Source organism: Ailuropoda melanoleuca, chromosome 8, assembly GCF_002007445.2.
Source record: "Ailuropoda melanoleuca isolate Jingjing chromosome 8, ASM200744v2, whole genome shotgun sequence".
NCBI lineage: Eukaryota > Metazoa > Chordata > Mammalia > Carnivora > Ursidae > Ailuropoda > Ailuropoda melanoleuca.
In genome coordinates this window covers 99,595,792-99,610,308 of record NC_048225.1, presented here as the reverse complement: position 1 = coordinate 99,610,308, position 14,517 = coordinate 99,595,792, and positions in this window count along the sequence as shown.

Below are 14,517 nucleotides of genomic sequence, written 5' to 3'. Positions count from 1 at the left end.
TTTATTGAAGTACAGTTGACACATGATGTTACATTAGTTTCAGGTGTATAGCATGGTGATTCAACAAGTTTAGATGTTATGCTCTATGCCCAGCACCAGTGTAGCTACCATCTGTCACCATGCAACATAGTACAGTACCACTGATTATATTCCCTATGCTGTACCTGTCATCCCCATGACTTATTCATTCCATCACTGGAAGCCTATACCTCCCATTCCCCTTCACCTATTCTGCCCATCACTCACCCACCTCCCCTCTGGCTGCCATCAGTATGTTCTGTGTATTTATGTGTCTGTTTCTGCTGTTTCTGCTTTTTGTGATTCATTTGTTAATTTTTGAGTAATTTTAGATTCACAAAAATGTTGCAGAGAAAGTACAGCAAGTTCCCATAGACCCTCCATCCAGTTTTCCTTGTTGACATCTTATATTAGCCTGGTACTTTTGGAAAAATTAAGAAACCAACCTTTGTGCATTACTACTAACTAAACTCTAGACTGTAGTCAAATTCCTCCAGTTTTTTCATGAATGTGTATTTTTTCTGTTCCATGATTTGATCTAGTAACCGCATTGCATTTAGACAGAATTTTTATTGAAATAAAATGCTAGTATTAGGAACAAATGTTGATCTTCTATGAAGAATACATTGCATGTCTGTAATCCAAAATTCAAGTCAAGGTGGAGAAGGAATGCTTGCTCCTGTGAGAGTGTGCTTGGAAGAACTACTTCTACAGTCTGTTAGGTAATTTTAAACCCTTTCTCTGGCTTTCCTCATTTCACCCAGGTAAGTGGGAATGAAGAAGAAACTGCACACATGACTGACTCTGACCTGAGTGCTCTCCCACTTCTGTCTTCTCTAATAACCCGGTAGATGTTCTAACATTTTAAATTCTTTTTTCAGTCACCTGTCCTCTGTAATCTGTAGTTTTCAGAAGGTTCTTCCTGGAGTATCCATAGACTGCTCTAAAAGGGCATTAAACCAGTCCCCAATGAACCGAAGTGCAAGATACACATGCTACTCTTTTGTAGTGGAATACTTTTATTGGAGAATGGAGTTTGGTAATGGTTTTCTTTTAAAAAACCTATTCTGGAAAATTTCTAAATCATTTTTTTTCATTGCTGCCATATTATATACTGATATAAACATTATTTTCTTCTCCTAAAATATTTTCTGGAAAGGATATAAATCCACGGCATTCTGGAAAAGTGTCAAGGCCATCTGACAGTTGTGTGAGAAACTTTCTTGTACTGGGCTTTGGAGAAAGGACTGATCCATTACCAAAGTTTTAAACTGAGGTGACAGTGGAACTTTGCATCTTTGCAAAAAGAATTATTTGGAAGCTATTAGAGAACATCCTTAGAAACAATTATTTTACTTTTGAGCTTGATTTTCTGATAAATAAACCTCCAGGTTTAAATCAAAAGATGTAAAGGCAGTGTTTTTAACATACAAAATAAAGATACATTTAAAAAGCTTAAATTAATGTTGATTTGATTTATTCTGAATAAGCAATTTTATCAAATGAGAGTTCAAACTATTTTCAGTATGATCATATCAGAAAGCTTGTGTAATGTATATACTGCTTCTGAATGATTGGACAACAACTTTCCTTTAGAGATCTTGACTAGAAATGTTTAGGAATAATAACATTATTCTCATATATTAGAATATGCACAGAAATAAAACTGGGAGATTTTATAAGAATATTCTCTGCATATGTTGTATTTCTATAAGAGCTTTAATCTCATGCATTTTAGATAGAGATATTAGGATGTAACCTTGTCTTACTGAATTCATGTTGAGTTATATTTCAGTCATTTCAAAACTAGTTTGCTCTTGATCTCTTTGTTGTCCATGCTAGCAACTTACTTTGACTTGCCATCAGCTTGGATTTTGGGTTGTCCTATATTCTGAAACCAGCCCCTATATTTGGCCTAAAGTTTATAGAGAGCGCTGGCTCAGAGTCATAAAAGTTTTGATTTCCTGGTATTTATTTTCCAGTGTCCTGCCTAGTTCTTTGACATCTTGTTGCTAAGCTCATAACCTGAGTAACTGCTCCCTCTTGCTTAAAACTTACATTCATTGATCATTGCTAAATTCTAGCCTGAGAGACCAGCTTACCCTTCTTCCATAGACTGGAATAATTGAGTCATATCTTTTTCTTGCCCAAACCTATGGTGCCACCCTGTCCTCTGGACTGTAATCTCTTGATTAATATATCTGAAAAAAAGATGGGGTTCCCGATCTTGCCTCTCTTGGTTCTCTTATATCTTTTTTGTTCAATTACTGCACTCCTACTGTGAGGCAGGAATTGGGTAGATGCTATGGGTAATAATGAAAAAGACCCAGTTCCTGCATTTTTATAGCTCTACCAGGTGGAAATAAAAGACATGCAAACAGATTGTTTCTTGAATGTGTGGTGAAAGCTCAGGGAATTTGCCTGGACTCAAGTTGAGTCTTGGAAGATGAGTAAACTGACCAAACATTGGGATCCTCTTGACTGTTGGTGGCATGCAAAGGCACAGAGGTGTGAACCAGTATGATGTGCACAAGAATAAACAATGTTGTTACTACTGAATGAATTTAAATGCTTTTCTTGCTACCTCCCTTACCACAGTAGTTGTGACACAGTAGTTGTAGAGAAATAATATGGCGGGGCTTCAGTGAGATTTAGTCAATACTTGATCAAGGGATTTAGCAACTAGAAGGAGCTGAACTCTGTATCTTGAATCATGGCTTAATTAATTTCCCACGTTCCAGGTGAGAACTCTGGTGAAACAAGAATCATCTTAGAGAGACAGTTTTGTTCCTCACTGATTTAATCAAGAGTTATCTAATATGCATAAGGGTCTGCAATGATCCCAGATCTCATCATGAAAGCATTTACAGAATGGAAGTAGTTGGTCCTTCCAGTTATTGAACCTATAACCTTGCCTATAGCAGTGTAGGCTAATCAACGTTTTGGAATGAATTAGCTCCTATTCATTAGTAGGAATTTTTCCTGGGTTGAATACAATAAGAAAGGTAAAATAAGACATTGCCACAGCTTTCAGAAATATTGATGAAATAATAGAAAATTAAGATAATGTCATTTAGTGCTAAATCATGTAGTTCAATTGAACTTATAGTTAAGTATGAAGTGGAAACTCTCTTAGCTGGAGTTAATGTGACTTTCATTCTCTCTGGGTCACTTGCCATTGTGTGGTGGGTTCTAGCCACCTCGTCTCTAAAATGTAAAGTTTGATTGATATTTAAAGTCTTTTCCAGCTTTAAAATGCAAGGATTTTTAGAAAGTCTGTTCAAGAATTCCAGTCTTAGATCTAGATACTCTAGTGTGTGTAGGGAGACCTTGGGTCTGCAAGGGGAACCATCTGCACCTCTCCTTTCTAACGTTGGTAATGAACATGTGGTTTTATATCAGAGGAGACTGTTGACATGGAGAAGGGCAGAAAAGAGAAAGGGAAACACTGTATATGTGAGTCTACTGTACAGATGGGATGCTGTTTGGATTCAGATACAGGTGACTGCATTAAACATACTTCCCTGTATGGCTGATGATCATGAATCTATATATAAGGATCCTCTCTCTCTTATTTTATTGAAAGTTACTTTGAAAGCTGACTTCCTGTTACTGTGCTTTGCAGAGCGTGGTCAGCGATGGCCTAGACTCTGTGTGGTTGAACCATCCTAGGCCACTCTTTGCCAGGCTTGTGTCACTTCAGTAATACAACCTCCATAAGGCCTTGATGGCTGGCCACCTCTCTTCTGGGGCCTTAGGTTAATAATCAGAGCCAGAAATTTTAGGGAGCCTGGTCCCCGAGCTTGGACTTCTCTGAAGTAAACCTCAGTGTTCTGTGTGTCTCTCGTCACAGCTTAACTGCTTCTAGTGGTAGGTACTTGCGGCTCCAGGTATTTTCTGTGCTGAAGGCACCCACAGGTGGATAGTGTTGATTGGATGGGGGTTCCTGAGTGGAACATTCTGGTTATTATTTGAAATCAGGGCAACAATGGTGTCCGTCTGTTTCATTATGAAAAAAAAAAAAGGAGCAAATAGAATTGAGGATGGAGAAGTGTTTCAGGAAATAGAAACTGAATCTGGAATAGTATGATTTGATACTTGGAATTGTTACAGAATCAAGCTTCATGAACATCAGTATGGATTATCACAAATTGTGGAAGAAAACTAAGATTTTTATATAGGAATTAGAATCCATCTCTTCTCTATTTGAGGTTGGAGCTATTTTCTGTTTATTTTGCTTTTGTGATCCAGAGGTTTCAAAAGACTTGATGTGACCATTGTAAATATTTGAGAGTAGAGTTGGTCCTTAACTACTGTCAAAATCAATCCTGTGGTCAACGTTTAGAAATTATAATGCTTTGTAATCATTCCCTAATTACTGCAGATACTGTGGCTAGATAAGCATGATACAGCCTATTCATTAATGGGACGCTCAAAGGTGAGCTCACAATTACTGTCCTTCACAGATCATTTCACAAATGGACTCTGAGTAATTTGATTAATTCTAGCTGATATTTGGAATGTAGTCCATATCCCTTTTTTTCTACCTGATATAGAGTTTCTCTCTTGTGAAACCCTAATGTCTTCTGGGCAGGCAATGGGTAACCTGCTTCTCTTCCTGACAAGAGCCCATTGTGCTGTGCTATTGCCCTGCTGTGTTTAGGCAGGGAACGGTTTTCTGTATGAGACCCACCTACATTTCTGTTCAGAAGTGAGGGTTTGATGTTATGGTTAAAAGAAGGCAGAATTGCTTTTTGGGCTAAATTAGCTTATGCTGCCAGATACAATTCTGTGTATTTATATAGCTACTTCCCTTACCCTTTATCCTCTAAAGCCCCTTGCCCTTGCTTTCTCTATCAAATAAAAACAGTAACATCTGTTTCATACTTTAGAGTTGATACAAGACATTTCATGTGCAATATCTCATTTAATTTCAACCACTCTTGACATGTCCATGAACATATCTAAACAATTAAAATGTTTCAGGATTAAAGATGAAGAGTTCAATCACCCCAAGTTTTACTGACTCGATGACAAACATATGGCGGTTAGGACTAACCCTTGCAAAAATTAGAAAGTGGACAGTTTGTCTTCTGCATTCTCCCACCTTGTTTGGTGTTTCTTTTCCTGACACGGCCAAATCTTCCTTCTGGCATCACATGGAAAGAGCTTTCACTTGGCCTCTGATGAACCAGGATTCTCTCTGTGAAGAGCCTCTGCAAAGCAGCCTGGTTCCCATTTAGTTTCTTTCTCTCCCAGTCATTGAAGTGTATACGCCTTATATTTTCTCTTCTTAATCTCTACTCAGCTTATGGCTTATTGCAGTAAACTCTCTGAGGGGTATTTTCATCTTGGATGAGAAATCCCAGAGATAATTGTCTTAACCCAAAGAAATAAACCAGGAATGGTAGAATTTCATATGTAATGACAGATATAGTTTAGAAATAAGAGTCTTCAGTTCACAGGAGACAGGTGACTATCAATGCCACACAGTGCAAGGCAGGTCCTTTCTGGAAGGCACAGTATTGATAAAATAGTCAGTTGAATCTTGACTTTTCATATACTGTTTTCAATATAATATAGATTGATATTACATACCTGTTATTTATCATTTTCACCTTTAAGAATAAACTCCCAAGATACATTCTGACCACTGCATAGCTCATCACCACTGGCAAACAAGTATTTAAAAGGTGTTTAGGAAGATGAAAATAGTACATATGGAATACTAAATCTTTTCCACTTAGAAAGGTTGAGTTGCTGATCATAGAAATAAAATGTATTTATATTTATAACCTCTCCTCAGAATAAAATGGAAAAGAAAGTTTCATGTTGTTTAAGTTAATTGAAGAGAACATACAGATCACCTAGTGCAAAATCTCTTACTTGGCAGATGAGACTGAGACATAAGGAGCTCGGCCCCTTGCATGTTAGCACAGATGCTGCGATTAGAACCTAGGTCTCCTTACTCCACATGCGAACCTCTTCTGCAGTACAGTTTTGCTGCCCATCCTCCTGCCCATCCTCAACCGTAATAGTCACTCGAGATGAAGAGTGACAGTCTCCCACCCCTGGCTCTGGACCGTCTACACCCCACTTTGGTTTTCAGTCTACACTGCCTCCATTATCTCTTCTTGAACCACTACAATTTGCTTTCCTGCCTTATAATCTTAGTACACATTATTTGAAGTAGACATTGTGTATACATCACCTTCTCATTCTGAGGATAAAGCAGAGTACTTCATGTATAGAAGGAACTTAATATACACTCTGAACACAAATGTTTAAATAATAAAAGTGAGATATCCCTGGGTCAGTTAACTCCATAAAGGCAGAGACCATGTTTCATGCTTATATGCCACTGCTTTATCCTTGGGTGCTAGTGTTAATTAATTATTTGTAGAATGAATAATAAATAGCTAGATGAATAAAGGAGGTATTTAAACTATTACTGCTTTCCTAATAATTTGGAACTTTTCTAAGTGAGATTTAAAAATATTGTCATTCATCATTCATCTCGTGGTGTTTGGTAGAAGCTAATTTTGCACTGATTAAAGTTACATAATTCTATTCTGAAAGCAAGAATTTTATTACATGCACTGAGAGTCATGTCACAGTTTATTTCAAATTCTCTTTTACATTCTTTTTTTCTGTTCTTAAAATTGGACAGCAGAAGTCACATTCATAAAGGTAGATGCAATTTATTTGGATGAATTGAAAGTTATTTTTCAAAATAGATTTAAACGTTCTTTTGGTTTTCGTGTCAACACAACATTTCACACTTTTGTTGTTATTCTCTCTCTAGTTTTTGTTCAGACCCAGGCAACTTCTTGGGAAGCATGTTAACAGACTTAAAAGATAGATGACAATATAAGTCACTCATTCTCCGTGGAAAGCACTATTCTATCATGCTTTATTTTGCTCAGGACTCAGCTGACTGCTGCTGCTGACTTTAGGAACCTGTCAGCTGGCTGACTGCTGGATGAGTTAGAATTTTAGCTCTTGTAGTTAGGTGCTGGGCAGGGGAGATGCCTCTTACCATGAGACATTGGACAAGAGCCTTCACCTCTATTGGCCTTTGTTTGTTTCACCAGGAAATTTGGGAGAATAACACAATTCCTGTAATGTTGTTACAAGGAAGAGGTTAAGTGCATTCAGGGCCTACCTTTGTGCTTACACCAGTAGGAGCTCACTGGGTGCTCAGTATACAGTTATCCTCATCACCACTACTAAAGGAAAAAAGGCGCACGATTCATTTAGCAGGAATTTCTTCAATCTGATGAAGTGGTTTGTTTTCCTAACTCAGACTGCCACTGTGCCATGTGCTTTAGTAGAGTGGCCAGTCTCGAAGACAATTCCTTGTGGCAGCATTTCATTTTTACAGTGTTTACAGGAGGGCAGCCAGCCAGGAAGCCAGATCAGGGCAGATTCCAGGCACAGGCAATATAAGAAACGTGCATAAAATTATTACCACAAACTGCCTTCAAAGGATTGTTCTGATTGTCTAAAAATATACAAATAGAACTTACCCTAATGATTTCATTCTTTTGAGGATTTCCTCCCTATTTCTGTCAGCGTTTAAAAAAACCACCGACAATGAAGGGAAAACTGTTGCCAAAACTCTTTACAATATGTGTATTTAGCTGGTCAAGTGTGGTGGAAAATTACAGCTAGGATTTGGAGAATCGGCCCATCAATCTCAAGTACAGTGTAGGCATGGCCACAGTTTATATATAATAAAATCCATGGCTTTTTCTATCTTTGATCAACATATACAGATTTAAAAGTATAGCAGATTATATAAATATTCTGGAAAACGAGAATGCATCTTTTTTACGTTTAGGCTCACACGAAAGCTCATTTTCAATCCGAGGCACTAGAAAATGGTGCTCAAGTGATTTCTGTTCTGCTTTTCTTGGATGCTATTACTTTGGAGTTATCTATTACCTGCAAGATCAATTGTTTCTCACGTGCTATTGAAATAGATCATCTCATGATAGAAGCAGAGCTGACAACAATGTTACACTGGAGGTATTTGGTCTAGTGGCACACATCCTGTGACTTGTCCTCTCAAACGACCAACTTCATTAAATAGCTGTGTGGTGGGTAGTTCAGTGGAATCAATGGGATATTCAACTGGACTTCGTACTGCGTAGGAGAGATAAATTACGTGCAATGGCCACGTTTCCACTCACACACGAGAGTTTTATTGGAACAGTAGATGGAACAAGTGGCCTCAAGATCCTTCCTTAAAATTCATCTTTACTGCTTTTTTAAAAAAAGTGCTTTTAGAAACAATCACAAATTGCTCCTTCATACATCTTCTGCTTTAAAGAAAATAACTAATAAAGTAGACGCACAGAGATTTCTAAGCTGCTTTTTATGATGAATGTTGCCTAATGCTAAAAAAAATCAAGTGAAAAGGGGTGAAAAAAATGTAGCAACTTGAAAATGGAAATTCAGAGAATAAGCTAAGATTTTCTAGCCTTCATCTAAAAACCAAAAGCAGCAAAGAACTTTGCTGTTTTTTTCTATTCAATTTGCAGAAGTCTATCCATCTTGTGAGACATCCTGAAGAGAAATTATCTCTTGGAAACAGGAGACTAGGAATATAAAGTTAACTGCTAGTAGAATCTTAAAACAAGTTACTCTCCTTGAAATATCAACTTCCTTCATAAAACTTATATAGCACCAGTTCTTATATTACGTTTAGGAAAAATAATAATCAACTTTGACTTAAAAATGCAGGCTGACATGATTGGTAGGCTTAAGGGTTATTATATAGTAAACCATTTTATTTTGCTTTGCAGGCTAATTTTCCTATTTTGGGGGATACTTTAGAACGTCAATTAAAAAAGATTTCTATTATAATTTTACTTTCACCATTGGAAACAGCTAAAGAGAAGCAGTCAGTTTTGGAATTTGCAGCAGAGAATTTGTTGCTTTCTGGATTTGTAGAACATTTTAAGTTTGAGATCTTAGAATGAAAATATAAATTGGACAGCACAGGAAATATAGGTGATTATTTTGTCCATATAGATGTTAGCTTAGTGTTTCAAAAATAATTTGGAATGATTACTTGATTCATTTACTAAATTTGGATTGTCTTTCATCTGTTAGGTAATTTTATTTTATTTTAGTTACTTATTTTAAAGATTTTACTTATTAATTTTCAGAGAGAGAGAGTGAGCGCAAGCAGGGGGAGCAGCAGACAGAGGGAGAAGCAGGCTCCCCACTGAGCAAGGAGCCCCATGTGGTACTCAATCCCAGGACCTTCGGATTATAACTTGAGCCAAAAGCAGACATTAGCCAACTGAGCCCCCTGGGCATCCCTAGATAATTTTATAATTTTCCTATTTATTCAACAAATATTAATAAAGAACTTACTGTTTAACAATATTTTAAGTTCTACACTACACCCCAGAACCAAAGAATACTCGTTCTATTCAAATGCCCATGGAACATTCTCAAGAATAGATCATGCTGGGACACAAAACAGGTCTCAGCCAATACCAAAAGATTGAAATTATCCCCTGCATATTCTCAGACCACAACGCTCTGAAATTGGAACTCAACCACAAGGAAAAACCTGGAAGAAACTCAAACACTTGGAGGCTAAGAACCATCCTGCTCAAGAATGACTCGATAAACCAGGAAATCAAAAAACAAATTAAACAATTTATGGAGACCAACGAGAATGAATACACAACGGTCCAAAACCTATGGGATACTGCAAAGGCAGTCCTAAGGGGGAAATACATAGCCATCCAAGCCTCACTCAAAAGAATAGAAAAATCTAAAATGCAGTTTCTATATTCTCACCTCAAGAAACTGGAACAGCAACAGAGGGACAGGCCTAACCCACTGACAAGGAAGGAGTTGACCAAGATTAGAGCAGAAATCAATGAATTAGAGACCAGAACCACAGTAGAGCAGATCAACAGGACTAGAAGCTGGTTCTTTGAGAGAATCCATAAAATTGATAGACCACTGGCAAAACTTGTCCAAAAACAAAGAGAAAGGACTGAGATTATTAAAATTATGACTGAAAAGGGAGAGGTCACGACCAGCACCATTGAAATTGCAAGGATTATTAGAAACTTTTATCAACAGCTATATGCCAAAAAACTAAACAATCTGGAAGAGATGGAGGCCTTCCTGGAAACCTATAAACTACCAAGACTGAAACAGGAAGAAATAGATTTCTTAAATAGGCCAATTAACTATGAAGAAATTGAGTCAGTGATAAACAACCTTCCAAATAATAAAACTCCAGGCCCAGACGGTTTTCCTGGGGAATTCTACCAAACATTCAAAGAAGAAATAATACCTATTCTCCTAAAGCTATTTCAAAAAATAGAAACAGAAGGAAAGCTACCAAACTCATTCTATGAGGCTAATATTACCTTGATCCCCAAACCAGGCAAAGACCCCCTCAAAAAGGAGAATTACAGACCGATTTCTCTAATGAATATGGATGCCAAAATCCTCAACAAGATCCTTGCTAATAGAATCCAACAGTACATTAAAAGGATTATCCATCATGACCAAGTGGGATTCATACCTGGGATGCAAGCATGGTTCAACACTCGCAAATCAATCAATGTGATACATCATATCAACAAGAAAAGACTCAAGAACCATATGATCCTCTCAATTGATGCAGAAAAAGCATTTGACAAAATACAGCATCCTTTCCTGATTAAAACCCTTCAGAGTGTAGGAATAGAGGGTACATTTCTCAATCTCATAAAAGCCATCTATGAAAAGCCTACTGCAAGCATTATTCTCAATGGGGAAAAGCTGGAAGCCTTTCCCTTAAGATCAGGAACACGACAAGGATGCCCACTCTCGCCACTATTATTCAACATAGTACTAGAAGTCCTTGCAACAGCAATCAGAAGACAAAAAGGGATCAAAGGTATCCAAATCGGCAAAGAAGAAGTCAAACTGTCTCTCTTTGCAGATGACATGATACTCTATATGGAAAACCCAAAGGAATCCACTCCCAAACTATTAGAAGTTATAGAACAATTCAGTAAGGTGGCAGGATACAAAATCAATGCCCAGAAATCAGTTGCATTTCTATACACGAATAACGAGACTGAAGAAAGAGAAATTAGGGAATCCATCCCATTTACAATAACACCAAAAACCATGCGTTACCTTGGAATTAACTTAACCAGAGACGTAAAGGACCTATATGCTAGAAACTATAGATCACTTTTGAAAGATATTGAGGAAGACATAAAAAGATGGAAAAATATTCCATGCTCATGGATTGGAAGAATTAACATAGTTAAAATGTCCATACTACCCAGAGCAATCTACACTTTCAATGCTATCCCGATCAAAATACCGAGGACATTTTTCAAAGAACTGGAACAAATAGTCCTTAAATTTGTATGGAACCAGAAAAGGCCCCGAATCTCCAAGGAACTGTTGAAAAGGAAAAACAAAGCTGGGGGCATCACAATGCCGGATTTCGAGCTGTACTACAAAGCTGTGATCACAAAGACAGCATGGTACTGGCACAAAAACAGACACATCGACCAATGGAACAGAATAGAGAACCCAGAAATGGACCCTCGGCTCTTTGGGCAACTAATCTTTGATAAAGCAGGAAAAAACATCCGGTGGAAAAAAGACAGTCTCTTCAATAAATGGTGCTGGGAAAATTGGACAGCTACATGCAAAAGAATGAAACTTGACCACTCTCTCACACCATACACAAAAATAAACTCCAAATGGATGAAAGACCTCAATGTGAGACAGGAATCCATCAAAATTCTAGAGGAGAACATAGGCAACAACTTCTATGACATCGGCCAGAGCAACCTTTTTCACGACACATCTCCAAAGGCAAGAGAAATAAAAGATAAAATGAACTTATGGGACTTTATCAGGATAAAGAGCTTCTGCACAGCCAAGGAAACAGTCAAAAAAACTAAGAGACAGCCCACGGAATGGGAGAATATATTTGCAAAGGACACCACAGATAAAGGACTGGTATCCAAGATCTACAAAGAACTTCTCAAACTCAATACACGAGAAACAAATAAACAAATCATAAAATGGGCAGAAGATATGAACAGACACTTTTCCAATGAAGACATACAAATGGCTAACAGACACATGAAAAAATGTTCAAAATCATTAGCCATCAGGGAAATTCAAATCAAAACCACACTGAGATACCACCTTACGCCAGTTAGAATGGCAAAGATAGACAAGGCAAGAAACAACAATTGTTGGAGAGGATGTGGAGAAAGGGGATCCCTCCTACATTGTTGGTGGGAATGCAAGTTGGTACAGCCACTCTGGAAAACAGTGTGGAGGTCCCTTAAAAAGTTAAAAATTGAACTACCCTATGACCCAGCCATTGCACTACTGGGTGTTTACCCCAAAGATACAGACGTAGTAAAGAGAAGGGCCATATGCACCCCAATGTTCATAGCTGCATTGTCCACAATAGCCAAATCATGGAAGGAGCCGAGATGCCCTTCAACAGATGACTGGATTAAGAAGCTGTGGTCCATATATACAATGGAATATTACTCAGCTATCAGAAAGAACGAATTCTCAACATTTGCTGCAACATGGACGGCACTGGAGGAGATAATGCTAAGTGAAATAAGTCAAGCAGAGAAAGACAATTATCATATGATTTCTCTCATCTATGGAACATAAGAACTAGGAGGATCGGTAGGGGAAGAAAGGGATAAAGAAAAGGGGGGTAATCAGAGGGGGGAATGAAACATGAGAGACTATGGACTGTGAGAGGCAAACTGAGGACTTCAGAGGGGAGGGGGTGGGGGAAGGGGATAGCCTGGTGATGGGTAGTAGGGAGGGCACGTATTGCATGGTGCACTGGGTGTTATACGCAACTAATGAAGCATCAAACTTTACATCGGAATCTGGGGATGTACTGTATGGTGATTAACACAATATAATAAAATAAAATTTAAAAAAAAAAACCAATATTTTAAGTTCTATATTCACTTCCTCCTGTTTATTTCCGTATTTTTTCATATAAAGCATAATCATCTGATGACTTCCATGTTTGATCATTTTTTTAACCTAAAAAAGAGCAATTTCACATGGTTAAAAATCTCTACATATGTATATACATTCACAACTGTTACAAAATGGGTACAGAGAAAAAAAAAAGACCAAAAGGGAATCATTAAAGGATTTTATTTCTCAAACATGACCCATCCTTAAGTATAATCCAGAGCTTAAAAACAAGAACTTGTTAACATAACTGTAAATGTTGAATATATCTGAAGTGATAGGAGACGTGTTGAATGTACTATCAATCCCTCCATCTTATTTTCTCCAAAAGGTGCAGTATCCAAAGGTTTTTATTAGAGCAGTGATCAAGTAGCAAAATAGCCTAATTTCCCCCATTCCTTTTTAGGATAAGTTCTGACTTACCAAAACAAGGGGAGTGGTAGAGGAAAAAGAGGCCAGGAATCAACCACCATTTGAAACTTAGCCTACGAACAATTCAGAATTGACACAGCAGTTGCCCTTCTGAAAGGGAAATATATTCCCATTTATCTTTCCATATGATTTATCATAATTACAAAGTACCCCAGGAATAGTTATGCTGTTTATTTCTTTTCAATGTGGAAAGTAAGGTTATTAAGTAAATCCATGAAGTCCTGTATCTTACTTGTTACCTTTACAAAGGGCTACATATTTTCCGCATACACAGCTAGTCACATAAATTGCTTAATTTCCCCTTTATTACATTAACAGCATGTAGAATTAAACATTAAGTCCTTTGGATGTTAACAATATGCTTAAAAAAACAGCATCCTTCAAGTGAAAAAGAGAGGTTATTTCAAGAGTTCTGAAAGGCTTGTGCTACTTAGAAATGAAGGCCTGCCTATTAAAGTACCACGTGGTTATTAAATGATTTAACACATTTTGATTTATGCTTTTCTGATATAGGTGCAAAATACAAGCTAACTGGCTTGACAGTATAGCAGTTGATAAGATGTAACATTCAGAAAAAATGAGTGGCGTGGAGAAACCTTAATTTTCTTTAATTAGGAAAACAGGTTGGGACATCTGATTTTTTGATGCAGCTATGATAATATACATAATATTTTGCTGAATTCTTCAGAGTATAAATTTCTATTCCTCTGTAGAAAAACCTTCTCCTTCTATCTATAGGAGTTGGTCTCACCCTGTTATCTGCTCCATGTTACCATCAGGCAATCTGTAGACAGAGAAAACCCCTGAAGTATATTTCTTAAAGTATGAGTTTAAGCAGATAGAGTAATGCCATTGGATGAATGGCATCTCTTTTTGTTCATTGTACCTCTAGGGCCTAGAACAGTGCCTGACACATGCAGTTGTTGAATGAATGAATAATTTGTGGATGGGAAGGCATTTCAGTGAATAGTCCAGACAGGCTTTGGTATTTTTTTGCTGAGTCTCCATCAAGATCTTTGCTAGAGTGAGACAAAGATGTGCCCACTCATTTTT